The sequence below is a fragment of the Acomys minous genome (assembly GCF_964271855.1).
Source record: "Acomys minous genome assembly, chromosome: 13".
NCBI classification, from domain to species: domain Eukaryota; kingdom Metazoa; phylum Chordata; class Mammalia; order Rodentia; family Muridae; genus Acomys; species Acomys minous.
In genome coordinates this window covers 18717853-18743534 of record NC_140495.1, presented here as the reverse complement: position 1 = coordinate 18743534, position 25682 = coordinate 18717853, and the positions used below count along the sequence as shown (strand labels likewise).

Genomic DNA, 25682 nt, shown 5'->3' with positions numbered 1-25682 from the left:
GGTTTTGGACCTGGGCACCACTTCCTGCTCACTCACTCTGCTTCCGGGTCTGTCAAGACGTCAAGAGTCTTAGATGTGTAGACCTACCACATGGATGGATCGTATCTCAATATGTAAGCCCAAACAAGTCTTTCCTCTAATGGGGTACACTGGTCACAGCAACAGCAGAAGCAGCTAGTACATCCAGACCAGGGCAGACAGAGTTGCCGTATCCCATGAGCCCCTGCAGTGCTCACCTGGTAACAGAAAGGAATCCCCACCAGCTACGGTTCACACAGGCTTAGTTGCGCCAACTCTTATTTAGCTCTGGATCTCCGACTCTGCTGAGCATCCTAAAATCTCAGATTTCAACCTCATTTCTCCTTCGGCCTCTTTCCTTGGCCCACACTTGGGTCATGCTTGGAATTACTGTAGCTATAGCCTTTGCCCTTCCTGGTAAAGGCTGTGGTTCAATGAGCTACCTGTTGGCGTTGACTTGGTAAACATTTCTGATCCTTACTTTCTCTGTGGTATCTCCTTTGGGTTTTTCTATCCCTCCCCAATGATAACATTTTAAGAAACATGAAATATTAGCTTTTTTTTGGAGGGAGGGGTGTCAAAAACAGCAAACCTTCCATTTACCACAAGGGTTACAAATGTGTTTATCTTCCTACCTTGTAAAATCTTTATGCAAATGTGTTAATCTCTCCACCCACAACTGGTAAGACTTAATTTAGGAGCCTGATTTCCTTCATTTCTTTAGCACAGACTCTTTTAAAATGAGGCAACCAAGGAAGACTGTGAGGTCGGATCTCTACCAATGTGGAAAAGACATCCATCACCTGTGTTAGAAAGAAAACCAAAGGAACAGCTAGTCCCCGTGTGTCGCTCTCCCACTTCCGTGAGGGCTGCACCCTTTTTATCACAAGCATACTATTGCCTGGTCCAGACACTTTAACTGGAGTGGCAGTTTCCTTCCTGTGACCCTGAACTTATTCCTAACATTAATAACAAGAGAGAACCAGGGAAAGGCTGCTTGAATGGAAACACCTCAAATGCAAATTCTGTTGGCTGAAGTAGATGCCTTATATTTCACTTCTATCGTAGTCTTCATTAATCGTAGATGTTGATCATAATGCTATAAGGAGAGAAGAATTAAAATTATACACGTAGGGGCTGGACAGGTGGCTGGGAGGTTAAGAGCACTAATTGCTCTTCCAAAGGTCCTGAGTTTAGTTCCCAGGAACCACTGGGTGGCTCACAGCCATCTATAATGTGATCTGGTGCCCTCTTCTGGCCTGCAGGTGTACATGCAGGCAGAGCACTGTATACATAATAAATAAATAAATAAATAAATAAATAAATAAATAAATCTTTTAAAAAAATACATGTAGAGGACTGGAGTGGCGATTCAGTGTTGAGTATTTGCCGGGGTTTCAGGGGACCTCAGTTCTGTTCCCAGCATCCATGTCAGGTGGCCCATAATCACCTGTAACCCCAGCTCCAGAGCATCTGATGTCCTCTTCTGGCTTCCACAGGCATGCTCCTCCCCACACGGCAAACACACACACACACACACACACACACACACACACACACACACACACACGCACATACGTGTGCAAGCACACATGTATACAGGCAGGCACGTACAAACGCTCAATTAATGAAAGAACAAATTTAAAAACAAATAAAAATCATCATTGGGCCAGAGAGGACTCAGTGGTTAAGTACAGGTATAGCTCTTGCAAAAGACCCAAGTTCAGTTCCCAGCACCCAGTGTCATTTCCAGGGGGATTCACATTACTGGTCTTCAAGGATGCCCTCTCCTACGTGCACAAACCCATACATGTACGCAAATACTCAATTTAAAAATTAAAAAAAATTAAAAGAATGTGCATGCACTCTTATAAATCCTGCGTACCACGAATTCGAGTCTGAAAGAATTTCAAGTAAGAAAACAAAACAAAACGAAACGCAGTTTAGACTCTTCTGTGGAGATGTTGCAAAGAATCAGGGCTAATTGGGATATAGTAATATGTGTAAACATTTTCCAGAAAGAAGCAGTGATGTCAAAGGCTGAAGGCTTAGAACTTCCCCGCAGGTTTAGGGCAGGGTTATCTTGGGCCATCTTCAGCCCCTTCAGTAATTATTTAGTTCTCACTTCCACATGTAATGTAACATTCTTGTGGCTGTCAGGTAAGTCCTTCGGAAGGTATAAATGGACCCTCACATCCAGCGGCGGGAGCGCTAAGACTCATGGGATAGCATCTCACACCAAAAGGTAGAAGCTTCCCTGCTCCGCTCTAACTGCCTGCTTGATCTTCCCACCAGCCTATCTGAAAAGAGCTTTAATCATGGCTTCCTTCTCTCTATCTCTATGCAGCCTCAGAAAACTGCTGAAATCTTGAAACCTGGAATCTGGGGTTACATAAAACTGTACCCAGGCCAGGTTACTCATATTTGACTCCAGAATAAATGATCTCTTTTCCCTTTTTGAGGCTAGAGCTGTGTTTTGTTTTTTGTTTTGTTCCCCCCCCCCCCCCTGCTTTTTCATTGTTGAGTTTATTTTGTTTTGGTTTGTTTTGGTTTTTGGAGACACAGTGTTTCCCTGTCCTGGACTCTCTTTATAGACCAGGCTGGCCTTGAACTCACAGAGATCTGCTTGCCTCTGCCTCCTTGAGCGTCTGGGATTACAGGCATGTGCCACCATGCCCTGTGTGTTTTTGTCTTTTAAGTGAGGCTTGTAACTTTTTTTTTAAAAGATGCTTTTATATGACCTAAGGCTAGCAATACTTTCCCATGGTTAGAATACAGTACCATCTGGATCACATAGTCTATCCTGCTGCTTATTTATTCATATATTGAGTGCCAACCTCTGGCTAGGCTGGTGCTAAGAAGTCCCATTGGAACAGGTTGGGGCTTTTCGGAAAGCGCATGCTCAGACACAGATTTGCATACTGGAAGCTCATTAGTGAGTGCTCTCATTATCAACCCAGAGAGGGGGCATGAAAAATGATCAGGGTGCAGGGCGTGGTGGCACATGCCTTTAATTCCAGCTCTTGGGAGGCAGAGGTAGGCAGATCTCTGCCAGCCTGGTCTACAAAGCGAGTCCAGGATAGCCAGGACTACAGGAGAAATCCTGTCTCGAAAAACAAAAAGAAAGAAAGAAAGAAAGAAAGAAAGAAAGAAAGAAAGAAAGAAGGAAGGTGGGTTTGGCAGAGGGATAAGTTGGACTGCAATGTAGTGTTAATGAAAGCCAAGCTGCCCCTGCCAGGTGTTTTGATAACCTTTAGCGTTAACCTGAATTCAGGTAAGGGAGCCAAGGTTGTTTTTCTCTCTGAAGTTGCCAAGTTTCAGCCTGGTCCTGATAGGGAGGATAGCCAAGGTAAGGTGAAGGTGGCGCTTTTGAGAAGGCTGTCCTCAGATAGGTTGGGGATTGAGTAAGATGAAACAACTGGGGCGAGCGTGGGGCTGAGAAGATGGCTCCGTGAGTACAAGTGCTCGCTGCTGAGCCTGATGACTTGCGCTCGATTCCCAGAACCTACACGAAGGAAGAAGTGAACCAACTTCCGCAAGTTGTTCTCTGGCCTACATGCACAAGTCGTGGCATACACAAAAAGCAAATGAGCAGACAAACAAGCATATAGGTAAGAGATCTGGGAGGACTTAATGTACGGGGGTGGATTTCTTGGTGATGTAACACAAATCTACAGCAATGAGTAAAAACTTATAGAAAGAAACTATGATGGTCTTCAGTAGATAAGGGTAAATAAGGCCATAAAATCTCTGTGTGTACTGCTGATGGGCAGTTGGGTTGGGACCAGAGTTTATAGCTCTTCACCAGGTAGGAATGCCGCCTGACCTGTCTGGGTGCCAAAAGTCTTTACAATTATATTATTGGACTCTTAGCACCTCATAGACTTCTAGCCAATGATAGTATTGATTAGGCAACTGTGATTATAAAGGCAAATTACTACATTACCTTGGCCCAAGGTAAGCTGCTCCTAGGAAACACAATATAAGGTGGGTTTTAAATAGCTGTTCTGCCTTTAACCTAGCTGTGTGTATGAGTGTGTGTGTGCACATGTGTGTTCGTGTATAAGAGTGAGTGTGACTGTGGGTGTGAGTGTGTGTGAGTGATCGTATGCATGTCTTTTCTCTTGTCCCTGACATAACAGACATTTTTATCATTTAATGTTCTCAAGTGTCCCCCAATATGACATCATTACAGTAAGCAGTACACACCTCAGGGAGAGCTCATCACATAGACAAACACTTCCAAAGGAAAGAAACCAGTAAAACTTTTATTATATTTATTTACCTGTAAAGGGGGTGGAGCTTGCCACGGGAAACCTGTTTTTAGAACAGATTCTTTTTAAATTTAATATTCTTTGGCCATCAGAAGAACAAAGTACTAATGCAAGTTACTGCATGGATGAACTTTGAGAACTCTGAGAAAGCAGCCACCAAGACCACATTCTACATGACTCTACTTACATTAGATGCCTCGAATAGGGAAGTCTTAGGAGCATGGAGATTAGTTTTTGTCTGGCGAAGGGGGGAAAGTGTCAGATGGTGTTGACAGTCAAAGGGTGTATGGTCTCTTGGGTCTTGTGACAATTCTCTGACACTTGCACAACTCTGAGTATACTAAAACCATTGAACAGCTCATTTTAAACACATGAGTCACGTGGTATGTATGTTATATGCCAATAAAGTGGCTATGAAAATAGTTTAGTACACAACCAATACGGAAGTACTTATGAAAACAATTTAATGTGCAGCTGATATCCTACTATTTAATATAAAGATCATAACAGGAGAATGAATCAATAAATAAACATATTTTATAGAGATTTAACACTGACAGACATCACGGTTGAGTAGGTTGGACGAACAATAATCCATATTGGTACATGAAAACCTAGGATGCTAAGGTTATCTATTGCTTTGAAGCAAAGAAACCACAAGCTTCATGGCATAAAATGACCTGTAATTATCATCTGACATTTCTCCTGGGTCAAGAGTCCGGGGATAGCTTTAAAGTGGTTTTGCTTAAGACCTCTCACAAGGCTGCAATTCAGTGCCGGCCAGGCCTGGGGCCATCTCCCGGGTCATGTGGTTGCACTCTGACTTCTCCTATCTCTCAATATGGTGCTGTGGCTCTCTGAGTGCACCAGCCCAGAAGGCAGGAGAGAGACATCAGTGATTATTTTTGTAATAATTCTTAAACTTGATCATATGGCAGAATCACCAGGAAAGCTTATTAAAACAAGTTCATAGTTCTCCTGAGAATTCTGGCACAGAAAGCTCAGATGAAAAAGTGCCAGGATGTAGTGGTACCCGACACAAAATGAAATGTCAGCCCTGTCTATCAGGTCTTCACTATCGATGGATGTTTCCTTATCCTGCACTGTTTTAAACTAATTTTAAAAAGTTTATTCAGAGGACAACTTGCAGGAGTATGTTCTCTGCTTCCACCAGGGGGAAACCAGGGATTGAACTCAGATTTTCAGGCTTGCTGGTGGGCATTTTTTCTCACTGAGGTCCATCTCACTAACCAATAACCACCCACCCCATATATGTATGTCTATCTATCTATCTATCTATCTATCTATCTATCTATCTATCTATCATGTATTATCTGTCTATACGTGTATATGCACATGTATATATGTATATATTCAGTGAATGATAATTTATTTGATCCTTTTAAAGACATATTTTTGACTGGACTCAGATTTAGAAGTAGAGGCTCTCAGCGAGGACAGCCCATGTCTCTTGACAATCTGTTCCTGGTGTTCTTCTTTGGCTTCCTTCATTCTTTTGGCCCAAAGTTTAGCATATTCTGCAGCCTCCTGTTTCTCTTAGTGCTTTGTTTCTTCAGTGCACTATGTGGGCGTTTGTGTTGCAGGGCACGTGGAGAAGGAAGACGCTGACTCACAGGTGCTTTGATCCTGGCCTTCTTACCTTCTTGGTTTAAAGGGCTTTCTGACAGCATATTATTGGGCATCATTTTCTTTAGAGAGACTGAGGAGCTTTCAGATTCTGCTAGCTCTTTTGGGCCCCCAAACTGTTGAGGCACAGTAGCATCTGCCAGGCTGGGACTATCCTTCTGTCTTTTCAATAGCCAAGTTGAGAAACTCAGATTGGCCCCCACAGTGCATGGACAGAGAGGCGTGCACTTTCTCCGGTCTCTGGGTCCATGACAAGAGTGTTCCTTACTCAACAGCACAGAGATCAATGGATGGACCACAGGGAGCCCAACCCCAATTGATACATCTACATCAAAGCTCCTGCATTTATGGCTCAGGGATCATTGCCAAAGAGGGGGTGGAAAGACTGTAAGAACCAGAATACCAAGGTCTGCTGTGAAAAGTCTCCCCTTGAAATGGTTGTTGTATAAATTAGTCTGGTACAATGTCAATACCAATCCACAGGGAAGGGGAAAACTCTCATTAGGTCCCTGCCCCTAGACAAAGAGCTACAGGCAAGCAGCGACTGCTGAGAGGAGAACCGGCCTTCCCCAGGGACGAGCTTCTAGATGACTTAATCAATACAAAGTGGTCAGCCCTGAAGCCACACACACACTAACAACAAAACAACAAACAACCCAGCAGACTGTGTTTATATATTTTTGAATATTTACACATATAAAAAACAAAAATAATTAAAGAGAAAGAAGATATCAATTTGAGAGCTGGGGAACACAAAAAGCGTTGGGGTGGGAGTTGGGAGGAGCTGAAGTGGGAAGAGGAAAGGTGATGTACTTATATTTTGATTTTAATTAAAAGTATATGAGGAAGGACCTAAGTAACCTGAGGGAACAGAGCTCATGGTGACATCCTTACATTGCTTCTTGCCATGTATTTGGTCACAAGATGAAAAAAGCAGCTGAGGGGTATTTATTCCTCCCTCTTTGCTCTGCCTTGATGCTGGCTACCAACAAGCTCTTTCTTCTACCTTTGGTAGTAGATCCTAAGCTATGGACTTCCTAAACTGTTCATGGTTAAGGTTCATGGTCAACCTGACTGGCTTTGGAAAGACCTAGAAAACACACCTCTGACCGTACCTGCAAAGTGTCTCTAGACAGGTTTCACCGGGTAGAGAAGACCCAATGCTGAATGTGGGTGGTACCACCATATGGGCTGGGGTCTCAGGCTGAATTTAAGGGATGGGGGAAGAGAGCTTAGCTCTAGGACTCATCTCTCCCCACTTCCTGACGATAGGACACAAAGTGGCCCCATGCTCTTGTCGCCACGCCTCTCCCTGCCTCGGCGGACTAGATCCCTTTAGACTGCGAATGCAGATAAACATTTCTTCCCTTCAGTTGCTTGTGCCACAGCACTGAGAGCACGCATTAGCACAGAAGGGCTCTTCCTGGCCCTGTTCCAGGAGGAAGGAACGCTGCAAGGGCGAGCTGGGAATCTGAGCAGACAGGCCTTGCTGGATTTCTATACCTCCTCCATTGGCATGATATACAATATACAATGTCATCCTCTTTAAAAAAAAAAAAAACATAGAGCCCTGTGTGGTGGATCACACCTCTAGTCCCAGCCCTCGGGAGACAGAATCAGGTGGATCTATGTGAACATGAAGCCAGCCTGGTCTATAGAACATGTTCTGGGACAGCCAGGCTACACAGAGAAACTCTGTCTCAGAAAACCAAACCAATCAACCAACCAACTGACCGACCGACCAAAACCCACAAAGAATAGGGTTTGGGCTGGAGTGCTTCTAGATAGCTGGACCTATGGAGGTTCCCAGGGAGTGAGGTGATGGACAAGATCATGGGAGCTCTGTGGTCCTTCCTATCCTTTGTACTGAGCATCTCTTCTGACCCTTTGTAGTAGTGTTCATAATAAACAAATAAATGTCAGCCAACTCCCCTGGGTTCTGTCTTCTCCTGGAGCAATGTGACTGAACCCAAGGGTGGGAGTGTTGAGATTCCAGTTTATATCCCAACTCCAGGTTCTGGAGCCAACCTCTGAATTGGGGAGAGAAGCCTTGGAGACTGAAACCTCAACCTACAGGGTCTGGTAGTGCCTACAGAGAGGCCAGCTGGTGCCCACCAGGAACGGCTTGCGTCTTTGCCAACTGTGGCGGTTGGTTCCCGACTGTTCCGAGGTTGCTGTGGGTTAACAACAGGGAACAGCTGTTGGCCTTTTCCACCCCGTGCCTATCTAGACACGGCGTCAGCCCCCACAGCTTCAGAGCCCAGTTCCACAAGACTGCCCCGTACTTCAGGTGCTGATCAGGACTTCTAGATTGTAATCTGTACTTCTGAGCAACCTGCCGTTACAGGGCTTCCCATGGCCCTTTCCTTTGGTCCAGTTAATTTTTGCTAGTAAGGCTTAGAGAATTCCGGGAGACATTTACCCACTTATTTAAGAAGACTTTAAGAGAGGCAGTGAAAACAGTCAGCTGGGGGAGAGGACTAGATGTGGTTGAAGAGTGCAGGGCTTTCGTGGCCCCTCTGGGTGCACTAACCACTAACTGTATCTTAACGGTTCTCTAAATTCTGACTTTTTGTCATCATCATTTTGTTTTATGAAGCCTTTCATTGCATGAGTATGGTTGACTTCAGGACTAGCCATCGGTGATCAATCCAATCTTCAGTTCCTCTCTTCTCCAATGGTCTAGGGAACCAGGACCGGACCATTACAACCTTCTGATCACGTTGCCTTTTCAGCTGGTTAGCTTCCCCACCTCTGCTGAAGATGTGTAGAAGCCTACCAAGAGTCACCTTCTCAGATACTTTCATATACTCTTAGAAACCCCATGAGTTTTAAGAACGTCCCATCAGGCACTCTTTCCTTCAGGAAGTCGTAAAAGTTCAGTGGGAGCCACCAGGGTCAGGGACCAAATATTAGGATGGAAGATTTACCTAATGCTGGGGAACTTTGCCTTAAGATCTGTGGTCGGAGGCCAGAACAGTCTACCACATGGTAGAGCTACTGTGCCCACGGCTTATGTAGCTCCAGCTGTGACTCCACAGACACAGGCAGAAACAGCTGGATGCAGAACAGTGGGGTGTTTCCCCTTGTTTTGCTCCTTTACTCAGAACACTTTTCCCAGAGTGCCCCACTGTCTTCCTCTCATAGTTACTCGACTCAAATCACATCCTAGCATCACATCTAAGCAAATCGTTAGTGGGCTGGTGGGTCAGAAGTAGCCACTAATACATTGGTGTACCATCTACCATGATTGACCCCTAGGAGCTGAGGAGGCTCCTGTGGAACACTTGATTGTCAGGTACCAGAACAAAATATAACACACTCCTCTCTCTCCCTCTCTCCCCCCCCTCTTTTTCTCCCTCTCTCCCCTCCCCCCTCTCCCTTCCTTCCTTCTCTCCCTTCCTTATTTCCTCCTCATCTTCCTCTTTTCCTTCCTTCATTTCTCCTTTTCTTCATGGCTTTTTGAGACAGTTTTTACTTTATATCCTGTACTATTCTTGAGCTCACATAAGCTTTATGTTTCAGCCTCCCAAGTGCTGGGATTGCATGCTTGAGCTACCAAATCCAGCAAAGTTTAGGTTTTTATCAAGAAACAAAAACAAAAACAAAAACAAAAACATGGGTGTGGTGGCACATACCTTTAATCCCAGCACTAGGGAGACAGAGGCAGGTGGATCTCTGTGAGTTCAAGGCCAGCCTGGTCTACAAAAGCGAGTCCAGGACAGCTAAGACTACACAGAGAAACCGTGTCTTGAAAAACAAAACAAAACAAACAAATCAGTGACATAATACTTATGTTAGACACAGGAGACAAAGCTTCAGAGAGACACAAGTCATCTTACTTACCTAATACGCATTGGAATCAATCTTGCTACCCTGGATCTCAACATTACTCTCACGTTGAAATTAAATGCCAGAATTTTAAAAACATAGACCGTGTCTAAGTAGACAGTAGCCAATTTTTAGGGGTACAGGCTGAGCACCCAGATTTGTAACTATTCCCCTGATTCTAATGTGCCTCAAGTTTTGAGAACCACTGACTTCCCGTGTGGCTCACTCAGTTTCACAGCCTTCCGGGTGAGGTCGTGATTCGTTTGCTGGCTGCATCGATCCTGTGAGACAGGCACGGCAGACACTCCACCGGGATGGCTCCACTTAGGGCTTTCTGATTTATAATCATGTGCATCGCTAGAACTGGCCTTAGGGTTCTGAATTTTGATCTTTCCCCCAGCTCGATGCTGTACGGCACGGAGGCTGTCTGTCCAAGTTAGATGGAGCAGTGGGCAGTGCCGCTCCCCAAGGCCAGCACCAGGAACAGCAAACAGGAGAGAAGAGAGGAGGAGCCGTGGGAGGGACAGTTGAGCAGGCAGTGAACGGCTGGTTAAGGGAAACCAACTGTTGGTTGAACAACTAACTAGAGGATATAGTTGTTGAGGAGAAGTTGAGGAACAGAGGAAAAATTAATACTCTGAGACTCAGGCAAATGCAGTACAAGCCCAGGAGGACTCTGTCTCATAGTCTGTCTGACTCCTTGCTCACTTGCTTGCTTGCTTGCTTGCTATCTTTCCAACTATCTTGTCTGTCTATCTATCTATCTATCTATCTATCTATCTATCATCTATCAATTCTTTCTTCCCCATCTATCTCTCTTCCTGCTGTTCCCCATATCACTCTAGCTTACTCTCTCATGCCTGTTACTTGCTTCTCCTTTTTCCTTGGGCCAATCCCCAGTACTTTATTGAAATGAAGTTCAATCTTTTTTGTTGTTGTTGTTATGCATTACATCATGATTTTTTTTTCATTGTTACAGTTACTAGGGAAATAAAAAGTCAACAGAGTAACAAGGAAATACAAAAAGTTTCGTAACCTAAAACAAAGCATACAACAAAAACTAATTAATTTCCAAGCAATGGTCAGCATAACCTGCTTATTACTTCTTAAACAATACTCAGGAAACTTTAATCATAAATTTCCCCGGGCTAAAGCCAATGTGTTTACAAGATGCTCATAGCAACAGAGCTTGAGCTAGACGTTCTCTAAAGAAACAACTTGACCCACTTCCAGTCCCAGTCCAACAGGTGTGCTATCCAAGCCTAGGCGTCCTCTATTGTAAAGTATCTGCCCTCTATTGTAAAGTATCTGGAAAGCAGGACGTTCCAAGCCCACCTTCTCTTGCTCTCAAAGCAGATTCTAAGGAAACATTTCTACAGGTAACAGTATCTAGCCAGGTACTGTTATGTCAAGGTCTTAACTTTCTTTCATGCAGTTTCTGCTTGGGTGCTCACAGTCAGAACAAAAAACTTTATCATTGTCTCAAGCCTTTGGCCAGATGCTCTCTTTCAACAACATTCTCTGTGGGAAAAAGTTTTCCCAGTATGAATTTCCTAAGGGCTGAGAAATAAAAAGAAAAAAACAGTTTTAAGAGAAATAGCAGATTTCTGAACAATATTACACCTGGACCATACATAATAATTAAGGGCAATGGTGATCAGCCGGAGATCTTTGGAACTTTGTCAAGCAAAGCAGCCTCAACGGCTGCTCTGGATGTCTAAGCGATCATGCTGGACAGTCGGAGGTCTCTGGAACTTTGTCAAGCAAAGCCTCTATGACTTATCCACATGTCTGTGACAGGGCAGCAACCCAACTAGATGGCAGGATTTGCAGAAGTATTGTTTTTAATCCCCATTTTATAGAAGAGAAAAATCCCAGGAAGATTAAGCTTCTTGTCCAAATCACACAGCTAATAAGCAGGAGGCAAGATCCCAGTCCCGGAGCTTGCTGCAGACTTTGTCATTGAAGAGGCTTTGGTGTGGGGGTGGGGTGGGACGACAAACAACCATAGCATTAACCATGCCCAAGGAGCTATTTATTGGGCACTAGAATGACCACTGGAACACAAGTCTGGAGTCAGGAGAGAAGCAGTTGGCACTAAGGACACACATCTAGTATCCTGGACATATGGATGTTTTAGAAAGCCACGGGACAGTATGAAGCCATCTATACAGAGTGCGGCAATGGAGAAAATAGAAAGCAAAGTGATTGGTAGGTGCCTGGGGCTGAGTGTAGGGACTGAACTTCTTACCTGTGAGTGAGCCAAAACAATATCAGGGCAAGGGAACGTTCAAAAACTGGATTGTGGAGATAGCTACTCAATATCATACATTCATTTTTAAAAATCCTAGAATTGTGCCCTTAAAATGAGTAAGCTCGTCTTATGCCAAATATATCTCACTGATGTTTTAGAATTTTAAAAAGACCAAGAGCGGGGCCATGGGGGGAACTCCAGTATTAGATTCAAACAGAGGAGGAAGGGGCTGGAACGAGGCGAGAGGAGCGGCACCATGGCACGGAACAAAAGAGAGAGAGAGAGAGATCAAGGCCGTGGTCAGTTTTTAAAAGGGTTTGCAGAAAGGCCGTGGCTGAAAAGTAGCCTCTGGATGTGACGAGATGCGGCCACGGCCACTCTGACGGGATGTGCACGTGACGTGATGGAGACAGGAGTAAAGTCGGAACCATCCGAGAGGAGAGTGGGAGGCGGCGACCATTAAAGACTCTTAGGAGGAATTTAGCTACAAACGGAACAGGAAATAGCGAGGCTGCTGGAGATGTGAAACCGCTGTGCAAGCTTCGAGTTTTCCTGCTGATGCAATAAAAGGAACAGAAGAGGTCCCTTGAAATAGGACGCGGCGGTGGGACACGGAACACGGTGCAGTGAATTGTCAGCTAACAGAGGAAGTCTTCGATCTGGCCGCTGTATTTTGTACAGCAGGCTGGCCTTGAACTCATCCTGATCCTGTGGCTGAGCTGCTCAGGTGCTGGGTTGACAGATGTGTGCTACTACTGTACCCAAGTAATTCACTTCACTTTAGTTGGGAGGAGGTGAAAGCACAGAAATGCTATTCTCAGGACTTTTATAGTCTTGGTTTAAAAAATTAAAATGCCATGTCATTTAAGGAAATGGAATCAAGGGATCACTATCTTTAAATGATTTAGGATGTAGGGAATGGGGAGCACAGCTGGGAAATCCAAGGATTGAGTCTGCAGTGCTGACGTGCCCTGGAGGGCTGGTCTTTAATTCTACAGCATCCTTTTATGCAGATTACTTTGTCTGGGTCTCTTACCCAGCCCAGCGTGGCTAAGAGTTCCCTTTCCACTTGTGTCATTTCTTTCCTCTTTCTTGATACTATTCTAAAGTTAATTTGATATCATAGTCATGATACAGGGAGCATGCTAAGTCCATCTCTGATTTTAAAAAGCTGCTTGTAGTGTTTCCCAGGAAGAATGAAGCTGGGTCGGTCGGGGTGGGGGTGGGGGGTGGGGGTGGCGGGGTGGGATGTGGGGGAGGGGAGGGATGGCTCAGGGGTTAAGAGCACTTGCTGCTCTTGCAAAGGACCTAGGTGGGTTTGGTTCTCAGCACCCAATGGGCAGCTCATAACCATCTGGAAGTCCCGTTCCAGTGGGTCCTACACTCTCTTCTTGCCTCTGAGGGCATCAGGCATGCACAAGGTGTCCATACATACATGCAGGCAAAACACCCACACAAACACAAAAAAGTAAATCTAAAAATAACGGCTTTTTGTTTCACACACAGACACAAATATAGGCAAAAACATACACTTTATAATGAAAGATGCGGCTCCAGGCCTGTTTATTTCGTCTCTGAAAGCCAAACATGTGCTGAGCAGATACTGGGATTTTTACAATTTCCTTTTTAAAATCAGTGGCAGGAAGTATACATCTTTACACCTTTCATCTTTTACTGATGTATTTGAAAATTTCCTGCACATATACATTGCATTTTGGCTATAAAATATTTTATCTCTTTCCCAACTTCATGTCTTTTTTGAGTTAATAACCCACGAAAGGGGCTGGAGCTGGAGAGATGGCTCGATAGGTAAAGGCACATGCTGCAAACGCTGACGGCCCAACTTGATTCCTTAGATTTGCATGGTGGAGAGAGAGAAATTTTTAAAAGATTTTAAAAATTATTATTTATATAGTATTCTGCCTGCATGTGCACCTGCCCACCACAAGAAGGCACTGGATCTCATTACAGATGGTTGCGAGCTACCCTGTGGTTGCTGGGAATTGAACTCGGGACTTTTGGAAGAGCAGACTGTGTTCTTAACCTCTGAGCCAACTCTCCAGCCCCTGAAGCAACTCTTATAAGTTGTCTCTGACCTTGACTTGTGTGCCATGCCACTTGGACGGACACACACACACACACACACACACACACACACACACACAGAGAGAGAGAGAGAGAGAGAGAGAGAGAGAGAGAGAGAGAGAGAGGCATTAAAAAAAAAAAACAAACCCAAACAAACCTCCACCCAGGTGTGACCACACCCTCAAAGAAAATTGACTGTCCTTCCGGCATAAGTCCTTAACTTGCTTCGATCTTTAATCATAACTTCAACATCCTCCAGTGACTCTCCCTTAAGTGTGATTCATTTTTATTTTAGTTCATGCTTAGGCTCTATTTCTAGCATTTTATTTTGGGGGTGTTAAAAGAGTATTTACAAAACATTCACCCGCAGTTTCTTTGCTGTCTTACTGTTTTCCCACTTTCAAGCCAGCCTTGCTCTGCTTTGTAAAGGCCATGGTTGCACGCCTCTTTCTGTGTTTAGAACTTTAGAACTGTGTCAATCAAATGGGGACTCTCTGTTCTTTGTTTTCTGAGGTTTGGCAAATGGTCTAGATGATTCTTTGTTTCCCTGGTATTACTGGGTGAACCTAGGGCTTCATGAATAGGAGGTAAGCAGTCTACCTCTGAAATACAGGTCCAGTCTCAATTTAAAATAAAACAACACCCCTGTCCCCGTCCGCCATTTTTTCTGTGTTATAGGTATGTGTGCCCGCATGTGGGTATATGCACGCACTTGCAGAGGCCAGAATTCTCAGAGCCCCTGGAGCCAGAGTTACAGATGGTTGTGAGGCACCTGACTCAGAGGCTAGAAACCAACTCAGGTTCTCTGGAAGAGCATCAAGTGTTCTTAATCACTGAGGCGCACTTCAGCCCTCCAGATTTGCTTTTTAAAAGGTAGCATTAACAATAAATAGTCTCAGGTTCTTTATTCTGGACTGGGGCTGTAGTTGAGTTGGTAGCATTCTTTCCCAGACCCTAGGTTCAATCGCCAGCAACACACACACACACACACACACACACACGCACACGCACACGCACACGCACACACACACACAAGTACATTATTTAATTTAGAAGGGTTACAGTTTCAAAGTGTGAAAGATATTTACTTGGTATTTGGAATCAATTAGCTAGAATATATATATATATATAATTATATATACAAATGTTATACACCATATGTATACATAAAACATACCAGACACACACACATATGTACATATGTATATATATTCATAATTGAAAACACAAAATTTCATGACAGTGTTTCAATTTCAAGATATATTTTTATATTCCCATTATTTTATCTACATAATAGCTTGATATTTTCCTAAAGTACTATATATTAAAAAAAAATTTGGTAATTGTGTTTTTACAGTGTAGTAAATGTAGCATTTGGGTGTTTCCCTCCTATGTCAAATTACACTGAGATGAATATCATTCTATGTAAATCATTTTACATAAATTCTAGATTGTGGTCCAGGGATAGATTGTAGAACTGCAGCTACTGAATCAAATGATATCCATTTTAGACACATTCTTCATAATATTAACAAATTACATTCTAGGAAATTTACATTAGTATTGACCATTCTACAAAGAAAACCTCATTTGAAAATGCACAATTTCCACTCTGTAGTGTTTTTTCTTCCTCGTTCCCTTCCTTCCTTCCTTCCTTTCCCCTTTCTCTCTCTCCTCATTCTTACTAATTTGATGTTTTAAAAGGAGCTATTGTTTTGTTTGATAGTCCTTAAGTTTTATAAATATGAAAACTTTATTTCAAATTTCTCTTTTCTTGGTCACTTAAATTTCCTCTCTGATGAATTGTCTGTCAGTATCATTTGTCTATTTTACAATGTTTGAGCAACTTTTACACTTATTGTCTGCCCTCCCTAAGTATTAAGTCTTTTATTATTAATTCATTTTCTATTTTATTTGTTTCAATTTACTGATACTATTTACGACTAAAGTCTTAACAAATTCTTATGTAATCATTGTGTTGGCATTTAGTTCAAGCTTGTTAACTTTGGAAAATGGCTAGTCAATTATTTACTAGCACTTCAGCATGGGTCAGTGGGTGGAGCTTAAACTCAGAGTGAAGCAAACACACTTCCCAAAAGGAACACCCAGTGCTTGCGGAAACCTTTCTAAATATTGTCACTATTCCTTACAACAACTTTGAGAGATTATTTCTAAACTGATTGAAGTCTGGAGTTTCCTAAGTACTGTGGTCAGTTCTGGTGAGGGAAAGAAAGACGAACTATATTTACTGTTGGGAAACATTGCAGAGCGAGGCAGGGGAAATCAGATAAACTAGCAATTGCCTAACAGGAGCTTCAGCCAACGAGCTCAGAAAAGCAGCCGCTGCGCTGTGTGTGTGTCTCACGCTGAACCTCAAGACAATCTGCCTTAAATATCATATTGTGTATGACTCTGAGGTTTTTGAAGATCTTATCTAACTATTTTACCTTATCTTTCTATAGAATCATATCTATCTGTTGCACCTAAGATGTATATTCTTGTGATAAAAATAGACTAAGAATTGATATGACCATGATTTGATCAACTAACAATTAACTTGTATAACTTACTTATCCTAAACAGCCTGCAATAGCACTTTCAAAGTATTGGAAGTAAACCTTGTATTATAATTGAGTTATATGAGTATAATATTGCATATTAGAGTAGAAATATATATATATATATAGTGTGTGAAGAATAATATTAAATTTGAATTCTATACCACTGTATCCAAAATTAAACTTATTTTGCATCTATATACAAAATTCTACACCAGTGAATTAAAAATAAAGATTCATTGACAATGAGACAGGTTAACTCCTGGCAACACCCAGCCTACCTCAAAGAGGATGATGAGCATCAAAGAATCTCCTTATGGAGATGGCTTCAAATGTGGCAAACAAGCCACTGGCCAAAATGTCCTCATTTCTATTACAGATAGAATTCTGCCAAAAAGGGAGCAAGCTTGGATGCAGGCAGAGTCTACGGCCAAACTCTGCCAAAACAGGGTAAGCAAGTCCTCAGTTGTCCCTGCCTTACAAATATGTCTGTCAGATATATTGGGCCAGAAGGCTGAAGGTGATGCTCCAATGTTATAGCTAGTTTTGGGTGAGTGCTCAGGTAACAAACTTTTTCTGTCATCTTCTCATTTGGGAAGCTGCTAACCTGCGCCTCCTGTATACTCAGATAATTACTTTTATTCCTTCTCAAGTCTCTGATGGGGTTGAAGACCAGATAGTTTAGTTTTACAATTAAGCTTAGTTGTTTAGGGGCTAAGATGTTTTTAGGTTTAGAGAGATGTTTTAAGTTGATAATGACGAGATAGTCTAGATATTGATTTACGTTCAGAATTTTAGACGCACCAAGATAGGAAAGATGTTCTCTTCAAGGCTGCCAAATGCAAATAGTGAAAACACTAGAATGTAACATTTATATAATTACTGATTGTGTCATGGTTCTTCTTGCTGTAGGTAGTTTATTGTACATATGTGTAATAATATAAATGTATATGTAAAAACAAAAAATTTAATAAAAAAAAGACAATCTGCCTTTACTTTCTGCACACAGAGGTCAGTCTTTAGCAAGCCTACCCCAGCCCTGGAGGTGAACTTCGCCATACGGCCAAAATCTTCTGCAGGCACAGCCACTTTCCTCTTCTCACAAACTAGTGCTTGCTCTCACATGCTCTCAGAATGAATCCCACACCCTCCCCCATTATCCACGCTCTGCATCACAGACAGGAACTCAGTCTGTGGTTTAGAGCAGAGGGTATTTCTTGTTTCCAAATGGACCCTTAACAGGTCTGTCTGTATTGGCTGATAGTCTTGTTAAAGGAATATTGTCCTTTTTAGAATGTGTCTGCATTTTTGTCTTTGTGCTTGGGTTATGTGGCTTTAGCATGAGCCAGGAAACTTAACTATGAGTTAAAAGACTTCCTGTTTTTACTTGTATGGTTATCAAGTACTTTTATGTCAATCAGTGTCAGATTTGGAGGGGAACTTAGAGCTCCTTTTGAGTGAGTCCAAGTAATGGCTTGTGTGTTGCATTGTGGACAAGGAGAGGTTTAGATGAGGGCCAACACAAAAAATGTAAACTTACTATCCTGTGTGTGGTTGTAGTCACTTCATAACCGCGATTGTGTGGTTCTTGAGTGTGAGCTTTATAAATGACAATGTCTTGTTGTGGCATTGCTCCAGATTGAAACGGGATATAAGTTGAGTCTCCGTCCCACCTTATTCTGTCTGTGTGTCTTGGGTAAGTTCCTCAAGCCTGTCTCCTCACCAACCACAGGAGGCTGATAAAAGAATGCTTAGTCACAGGATTTTGCAGAACCTGACGCAGTAAGTTATATAATCATCAACTGAACATCTGCTTTCAAACATTCGGTTAACAAAAATGCATAGAGCATCTGCTACATGGCAGATCGATCTTAAGGGACAGGAATGCAGCAGTGAACTGTGAGCATAACCGTTATGAGACTCCATCTTATTGCACTCACCTAGGCACGGAAGGGACAGACAGCACTCAGACATATATCTATGACACAGTTTCATACAGATGTAAATTGTATGAAGAATATTAATAAGGAGGAAAGAGGGCACGAAGACTGAGTGAAGACATGGGGAGACCTCTTTGAATAAGCATGTGGCTTTTAAGACCTTTAAGATTGTCATTGCATTTAATCACTCTGTGTCTGTCTGTCTGTCTGTCTGTCTGTCTGTCTCTCTCTCTCTCTCTCTCTCTGTGTGTGTGTGTGTGTGTGTGTGTGTGTGTGTGTGTGTGTGTGTGTGTGTACTCATTGACCACAGCACATGTCAGAGGACAATTTGCAGTAATTAAGGAGTCCATTTCTTTTTCTTCCATATGGGTCTCAGAGTTCAAACTGAGATTATCTAGTTGTGTGGTCTTTTTTCTTTACCTCTTCCTCCTCCTTTTCCTCTTCCTCCTCTTCCTCCTTCTCTTCCTTCTTCTTTTTGAGACATGCTTTCTCTGTGTAGCCCTGGCTCTTCTGGAGCTCACTCTGTAGAGCAGGCTGGCCTCGAACTTGTAGATCCACCTGCCTCTGCCTCCTCAGTGCTGGAATCAAGGGCTTGAGCCACCACAGCTGCCTGGTGGTAAGAGCCTTTATCAATGGAGTCTTCAAAACACCCCCAGGCCTCTTACATCTGAGACATCGCTGTGAAGGCCAGGCTGGCCTCAGCACTCCCCTGTTCCTATCTCCGTTCTCAGAGTGCTGGCATAAAATATGTGGCTTTTTGAGAAAAGACCATAGTTTGTAAGCATGAAAGGAAATTAACCCAGAGAGGGAGGGAAAGAATTGATGTCTCCACCTTGGGTTTCTAGACAAATCTTATCTTTTTAAAGGACAGTTGTGGCTTGAAGCTGGGCCTGGTGGGAACCCACTTTTGTGTGTGTGTTGAGGAGGGGTTGTCAATTTTAGGAAGCCACACTTTGAACCTTGATAACAAGTAATCTAAGCTATGCAGTGAAATCAGCAATCTCTACCTCACATGGCCAGTAGCTGCCAAGGCTGAGCCATGTCTGAGGACTGATAAAAAAAAAAATAGACTGTGCGAAAATGATGACCCATGACAGGTGATGGTATAGTGTAGGTAGGGTCCTCTGCTTTTCTTTCTTATTGGAGAGTTTTCAACTGAGTGGGTCTCATGCTCCTAGCACTTTAGAATCTCCATTTTGAGAACTAGGAGGGGTTGGCCCAGAGAGGTGAGGTAACTTGCCTGAGACCACACAGATGATATCCAACAGAACCCAGCCCTTGCCACACCAAAGCCTGTCAGATGTCAACATCGCTTCCTTCTGGCAGCACTTTGTGGCTGTGTTTAGCAGCGGAGGGGGGGGGGGAGGGTGTTTTCTCTGAACTTAAAACAACTTTGTCCTCACATTGTACTGTCGATTAAAGAAGAAAGATCTATTGATGTTTCGCAGGCAGGTGTTTTACAATCTGACTTTGAGGAAAGTGCACGATGTAAAAGAGAAGCCCTTAACCATGCTGTTTCTCCTACCACTAGGGCGTCTCTGAAGGATGAGCCAGGTCTGGTGGCACAGAAAGGCCAAAAATCCCAGCTACTCAGGAGTCTGAGGCAGGAGGATCATAAATTTAAGGCCAGTCAGGCCTACAGAGTTAGTTCAAGGTCAGCCTGGGTAGCTCAGTGAGACCCTGTCTCTACATAATATTGTTTTAAAGGGCTGGGGGTACGGCTCAGTGGCAGAGTGTTTCATAGCACGTACAAAGCCTTGGCTTCACCCTCCAGCACCGGAAAGAAAACTTAGAGGCCAAGCCTGTTTGACAGTCTCCCCACAGGCCACGTGCCCGTCTCCCACCCCCACTTTGTTCCCCTTGAACTTGAATGAGGGGGGGCGGGGCAGGGCATGGTGAAGACCATCTTAAGCATCTGTCTCCTGAAGAGGAGCTGTCCTAGTTTGGCTCGACAACTGGCCAAGTCTGGATTTGAGGATGAGCATTAAACACAAATACATTTTCACTCTCTCCCCGTACGATCCAATTGCTCATCTGCTGCTTATCTGTAAGCAGTGGAAAGATGTCATTTCTCCAGCAACAGGGTAAACTAGGAAACCTTGGTGTTACCCTAGATCTCCTTCCTTTTGCCTCCCCTTGTCTTTTTTCTTCCTCTTCTTCCTCCCCTCCACCCCCTCTCCTCTTCCACCCTCCTCCTCTTCCCCTCTCTCTTTCTCCCCCTCCTCTTCCTCCTCCCCCTCTCGCTCAACTCCATCCATCACCTCCTGTTAATTGAGTTTTGAGAACACTCCGTCCTCCTGCCTTACCTCCCAAGTACCTGGGATTATAATGTATTCCCACCCACCTAGTCTAGATTTCATTTTCTGAATCTATGCATATTACGTTGTCACGAAATCCTGCCAAGACCTATTTCTTAAGTCCAGATGCTTGCTGACTCGAATGCATTGTTCACTGACACCAAGTACATCTCCAGAGTTCAGACTCCAAATTAGGCGGTTACTTACTGCCAAGTAAAGGGACTCTGTGATTCATTTTCTTAGTCTCAAAGGATGCTATATTAGCTTCCTGTGGGTGCTATAACAAAGACCTAACATCTTGGTGACTTAAAACAATTGGAATTTGTTATCTTATGGCTTGGGGTCCTAAGGAGCTAAGATGAAGATGGTGGCAGAGCTGTCAGTCTTCTGGGGGCTTAGGGCAAAATGCATACTCTATGCTTTTTGTTCCTGGAGGCGGCCTGCTTTGAGACGTGTTTCTATTTGCAAAGCCTGAAATGGCTCCGAGACAGGGTTTTTCTGTGTAGCCTTGGCTGTCCTGGACTCACTGTGTAGACCAGGCTGGCCTCAGACTCACAGACATCCTCCTGCCTCTGCCTCTTGAGTGCTGGGATTAAAGGCATGAGCCATCACATCCGGCTTTTTCTTCCTTCTTTTATCTTCAGTAGTCTACGATTACATTACAGCTGTTCAGAAAATCCAAGGCAACCTCTCTGGCTTAGGCTCAGATGATAACATTTAACCTGCAGCCTTAATTGTTCTTCGCCATATTTACATGGCCTCAGAGCATAGGCATTTTATGTGGTGGTGTTCCGCCTACCACAACCACCTATGTCATAGGGCTATTGAGGAGCCTCAGCTACATGACTCTGTAGAGTACTTAGTGCTTGCTCAAAATGACCTAAGTGTTCCATAAGTATTAGCATTGTTGAAATGACTATTAGCTTGTGTCCTTAGTCTCTTCCTCATTTCCAGATTTCCCTTCCCCCTGGACAACAGTCAGGTTCCAAGAACCTAATTTTAATGCTCTCTCCCCATTTTCATTTCCCACTGTGGGCCCCACTTCTGCTATCTTGCTACTCTGTGTTTCATTTAAACTGTTTTAAAATTATATTTATTCACTTATTTTGTGTGTACATATGGGTATGTGGGGATGCTGGCAGCGCTGTGTGTGTGGAAGCCACAGGGTAGCTTGTTACTGTTGGCTTCTTCCTTTACCATATGAGGTCCTGAGGATCCAGCGTGGGTCGTCAGGCTTGGTAGCAAGTGCCTTTACCAGCTAAACCATCTCATTGGCCCTACCCTATGTTTTTTCCATGTATTAGCTTACTATTATGTAATTGCCAATTGCCTGTCTTCCATCAGAATGTGATTGCATCAGCAAGTGGCCCATATACCAGCAACATTGGCCCTACTTAAGAGCCCTTTAGAGAGGCCGGGTGTGGTGGCGCATGCACTTGGGAGGCAGAGGCAGGCATTTCACTGTGAGTTTGAGGCCAGCCTGGTCTACAAAGCGAGGCCAGTCTAGTAGCCAAGGCCAATATAGAGAAACCCTGTCTCGAAAAAACAAACAAACAAACACAAGAGCCCTTTTGAGAAGGGGATCCCGGGGCTTGGGGGACATCTTAGGTAGTAGAATGCTTGCTGTGAGAAAATGAAGACCAGAATTTGATTTCTAGCATCATATAAAAAGCTAGGGGAGGGGAAGAGGGAGAGAGGGGGGACCTAGTAGTTCCTAGTAGTTTGGACTGAGACATTATAATGACTTGTGTCAGCTGTCAAGCCCTGAGACAGTGCACTCCGTGGTAGATCTGCTCTAGGCCTCCCCTCCCCCCTTGATTTTTGTTTTTTGTTTTTTTTTAGATAGGGTCTCACTATGTAGACCCTATTGCCTAGAATTTACTATGCAGTTGAGGCTGGCCTGAAATTCACAAGAGATCCATCTGCCTCTGCTTCCCAAGTACTGGGATTAAAGGCGTGTGTTACCATCCTGATAACCTCCTCCCCCCCCCCCCCCCGACTCCACCCCCTTTTTTTGAGACATGCTCTTGCCATAACCCAGGCTGGTCTCACACTCAAGGCAATCCTTCTGCACCAGTGTCACCTCCTGGGTGCCAGCACTAGGACGCTACAGTCTGCCTCTCAGTTAGCACATCCTTTAAGAACCAGTATAAATGGTCACCCTTCGCGGAGCCTTCCCTGGATCTCCCAAGAATGTCACTACCTTCCCTAGCCCGTAGCCTCTGTGCTCAGCTGCTGTAAATAAAGTCACCGAGTCACCTGCTTTACTCTCCAGGAAAACGGTGACCTCCTGCAGGAATAGGCTGTGTTTGACTGTCCTGTAACCCCCGAGATTGACTCCCAGAAACCACCAGCATTTAGTAGACCCCTGTATAGATTTCCTGTCTTGGATCTCATCACCAGGAAAGGGAGCTAATTATTGAGCCGAGGGACAGTTGATTTGCTGGGTCCAGGTGGCTTAGCTGGGCAAACAGGGCATCATCGGTGGGCGGCTGGCTGCCGTCCCTGTAGGACAGATCAGTCTTCTGATAAGCCAAGCGAGTAGCAGAGAATGCTCTAGGCACACTCTTGCCAGAAACCCGGTCGCCAGCTACTTTGTGCCAGCCAGCCAACAGTGTGGTAACACGTTGCCTTTTCAGTTTTAACCTCCTTGTTAAGAACTTTGAAGTGTCACAAAAAGGGCTTCATGGGTAGGAAGGAGCTAAGACAAAGTTCCAGAAGAAAGCTCCTCCTTAGCAAAGTATTCCACTTAATTATATTGAAAACACACTGGTACCAAAGTACATAGTAGGGGGGATAGCTTCCCTCCCTTCCTCTCTCCTTCCTCTCTTCCTGTATTTATGGGCCACTTGCATTTGGACAGGTCTTGTTTTAGCTGTAAGAGATGCTAAGGGAAGGGTCCACGCTCCTCCACCCTGGCTTCTTTCTCTCCAGACCTTGTCACTTGCAAAAAGGGACCGACTAGAGGAGAGAGAGTCACTGGGACATGTAAGAACGAGCTGAGGGCAAGCTCTGGCAGGTGGTGGTCGGCTCTGTGCCCGCTGAAGACAGGACACACTTAAGAAAGTTTCCACCTCTGACTGTGTTGCCTGCTTTTGGATCCCTTCCCCTTAGCTGGGCTGCCTTGTCTGGCCTCAGTGGGGGAGGATGTGCCTAGTCCTGCTTTGACTTGATGTGCCAGGGCTGGTTGGTACTCATAGGGTGCCTTCATTTCTCTGAGAAGAGGAGGGGAGTAGAGGGAGGAGTGTGTGAGGTGGGGTATTGGGAGGAGAGGAGCGAGGGGGACTGTGATAAGGATGTAAAGTGAATAAATAAATTAATTAATGAGAAAAGAAAGTTTCCACCAGATGATAATGATGATGATGATTTATTTATTTATTTATTTTGCCGTATATCCAGTCAGCATTAACTACTCTTGCCATATTCACACTGGGTTGAATGAATACAAGATGCAGCCCTGCCCTTGAGAACTTCATGGGGGATGGGGCGACGTAAGTTCTCTCCCAATGTGAGGGAAGGGCTACCATTATTATGTCTAGAGAGGCTGGAGGCTCGCGAGTCTAGGCAAGTAACTCATAAAGTGAGATGCCCAGGGGAGGAGCATTATTGTCACTTAGAAACCAGTTGGAAAGGCTCCTTACTACAGCTAAATCTCTGGTGGGTGGGATCAGTCAGCAGTCTATACTTTCACAGCATCTCTCTGACTCGGAAGCGAGCCTGAAGCCATCCATGGCCCTAGACCCTGATTTCCCCAGTGCGGTCACTGGACCATGACCGCTACCACCAGCATCAGACCTCAGGAGCTTGTTATAAATATAGCCCCCAGCACCAGTCCTACCCTACTGCATCAGAATTCTCACTTTCCCAAACATTCCCAGGGCACCACAAGTTTCAAAGCTCTGATTGGACCACGCTGTGCCATAAAAGGCCTCAAGCTAAGGCTAGCAATAGTGCCTTTAGTGGCAGTCACCAGTGCCACGAAACATGGCCACAGGCTGAATAACTTTACTGCCCTTAAGTGACCCTGTCAGAAACAGGTATTTTTCAAAGTTGCAGAGCACCAGGCTTTCTTGCAGAGCTGGCTCTGCTCTTGTCTTTGAAGACTGGGGTAGTACCATTTGAAACCCAAGCACCTTGCCAGTAGCCACCAGATGGCTATTAAGCTGCCCAGTTGTCAGGAGATCCCCTGTTTTAAAGGCATCACTAACTTTTCTGTCTGAAGGAGGAATAATAACATTTCTAATATAAAGGAATCAAATGCATTTATAAAGTATTAAGTCATGGGAGATATTTGAGATTTCTTGGCCCAGGAAAAACCTTTGGCATAAAAAAGCCTAGTGCAGCTCAAGGGATTGGAGACATGGTTGCTGTCTGTGTCACCCTGGCTGCCCAGGTCTTGCCTTGGGCTCTTCCTAGAATGTCTGTGACTCAGCTCCAAGCAATCAGGGTGCTGTGGTCCATCCCAGCAGGGACCTCTAGGGCTGTAAATGATGTGGTTGGCATCTTTTCTGATTTGCTGTCATTCCTACCTGTTGCAATACTGTGGGTCTCCTCATCTCTGGCGGGGTGGGGTGCTGGTCTGTTGGCCACCAGCCCAGGAAGGCAGGAGGAGCAGAAGGTGAGGTGCAGGGCCCCAAAAGCCGTGAACATTGATTGAGAATGACCTCTCTGACAACCACTTCAGGGAGATAGTTCAACTTTATTGGAGGAGAACGAGGGTTATATAGTCCTTGGGGGAGTCGGTGAGAGGCTCCCATGATAGGTATACATAATTGGTT

General features: G+C 44.2%; 1 protein-coding gene and 1 long non-coding RNA gene across 3 annotated transcripts in view; one reads left to right on the top strand and one right to left on the bottom strand.

Moving 5' to 3' along the window:
• ACP3 (acid phosphatase 3) overlaps positions 1–177 on the bottom strand; it is a 48293-nt gene extending 48116 nt beyond the window's left edge. The window contains exon 1 of one of the 2 annotated variants that reach the window (XM_084754406.1): positions 88–177. The gene's annotated coding sequence lies outside the window, so the exon portion shown is untranslated. The remainder of the gene's footprint in view (positions 1–87) is intronic. The other variant, XM_084754405.1, reaches the window with a different exon arrangement.
• A 2786-nt stretch (positions 178–2963) lies between these two features.
• The window catches only part of LOC311581872, a 45921-nt gene continuing 23202 nt past the window's right edge, over positions 2964–25682 (top strand). The window contains exon 1 of the long non-coding RNA XR_014773907.1: positions 2964–3629. This is a non-coding gene — a long non-coding RNA (uncharacterized lncRNA). The remainder of the gene's footprint in view (positions 3630–25682) is intronic.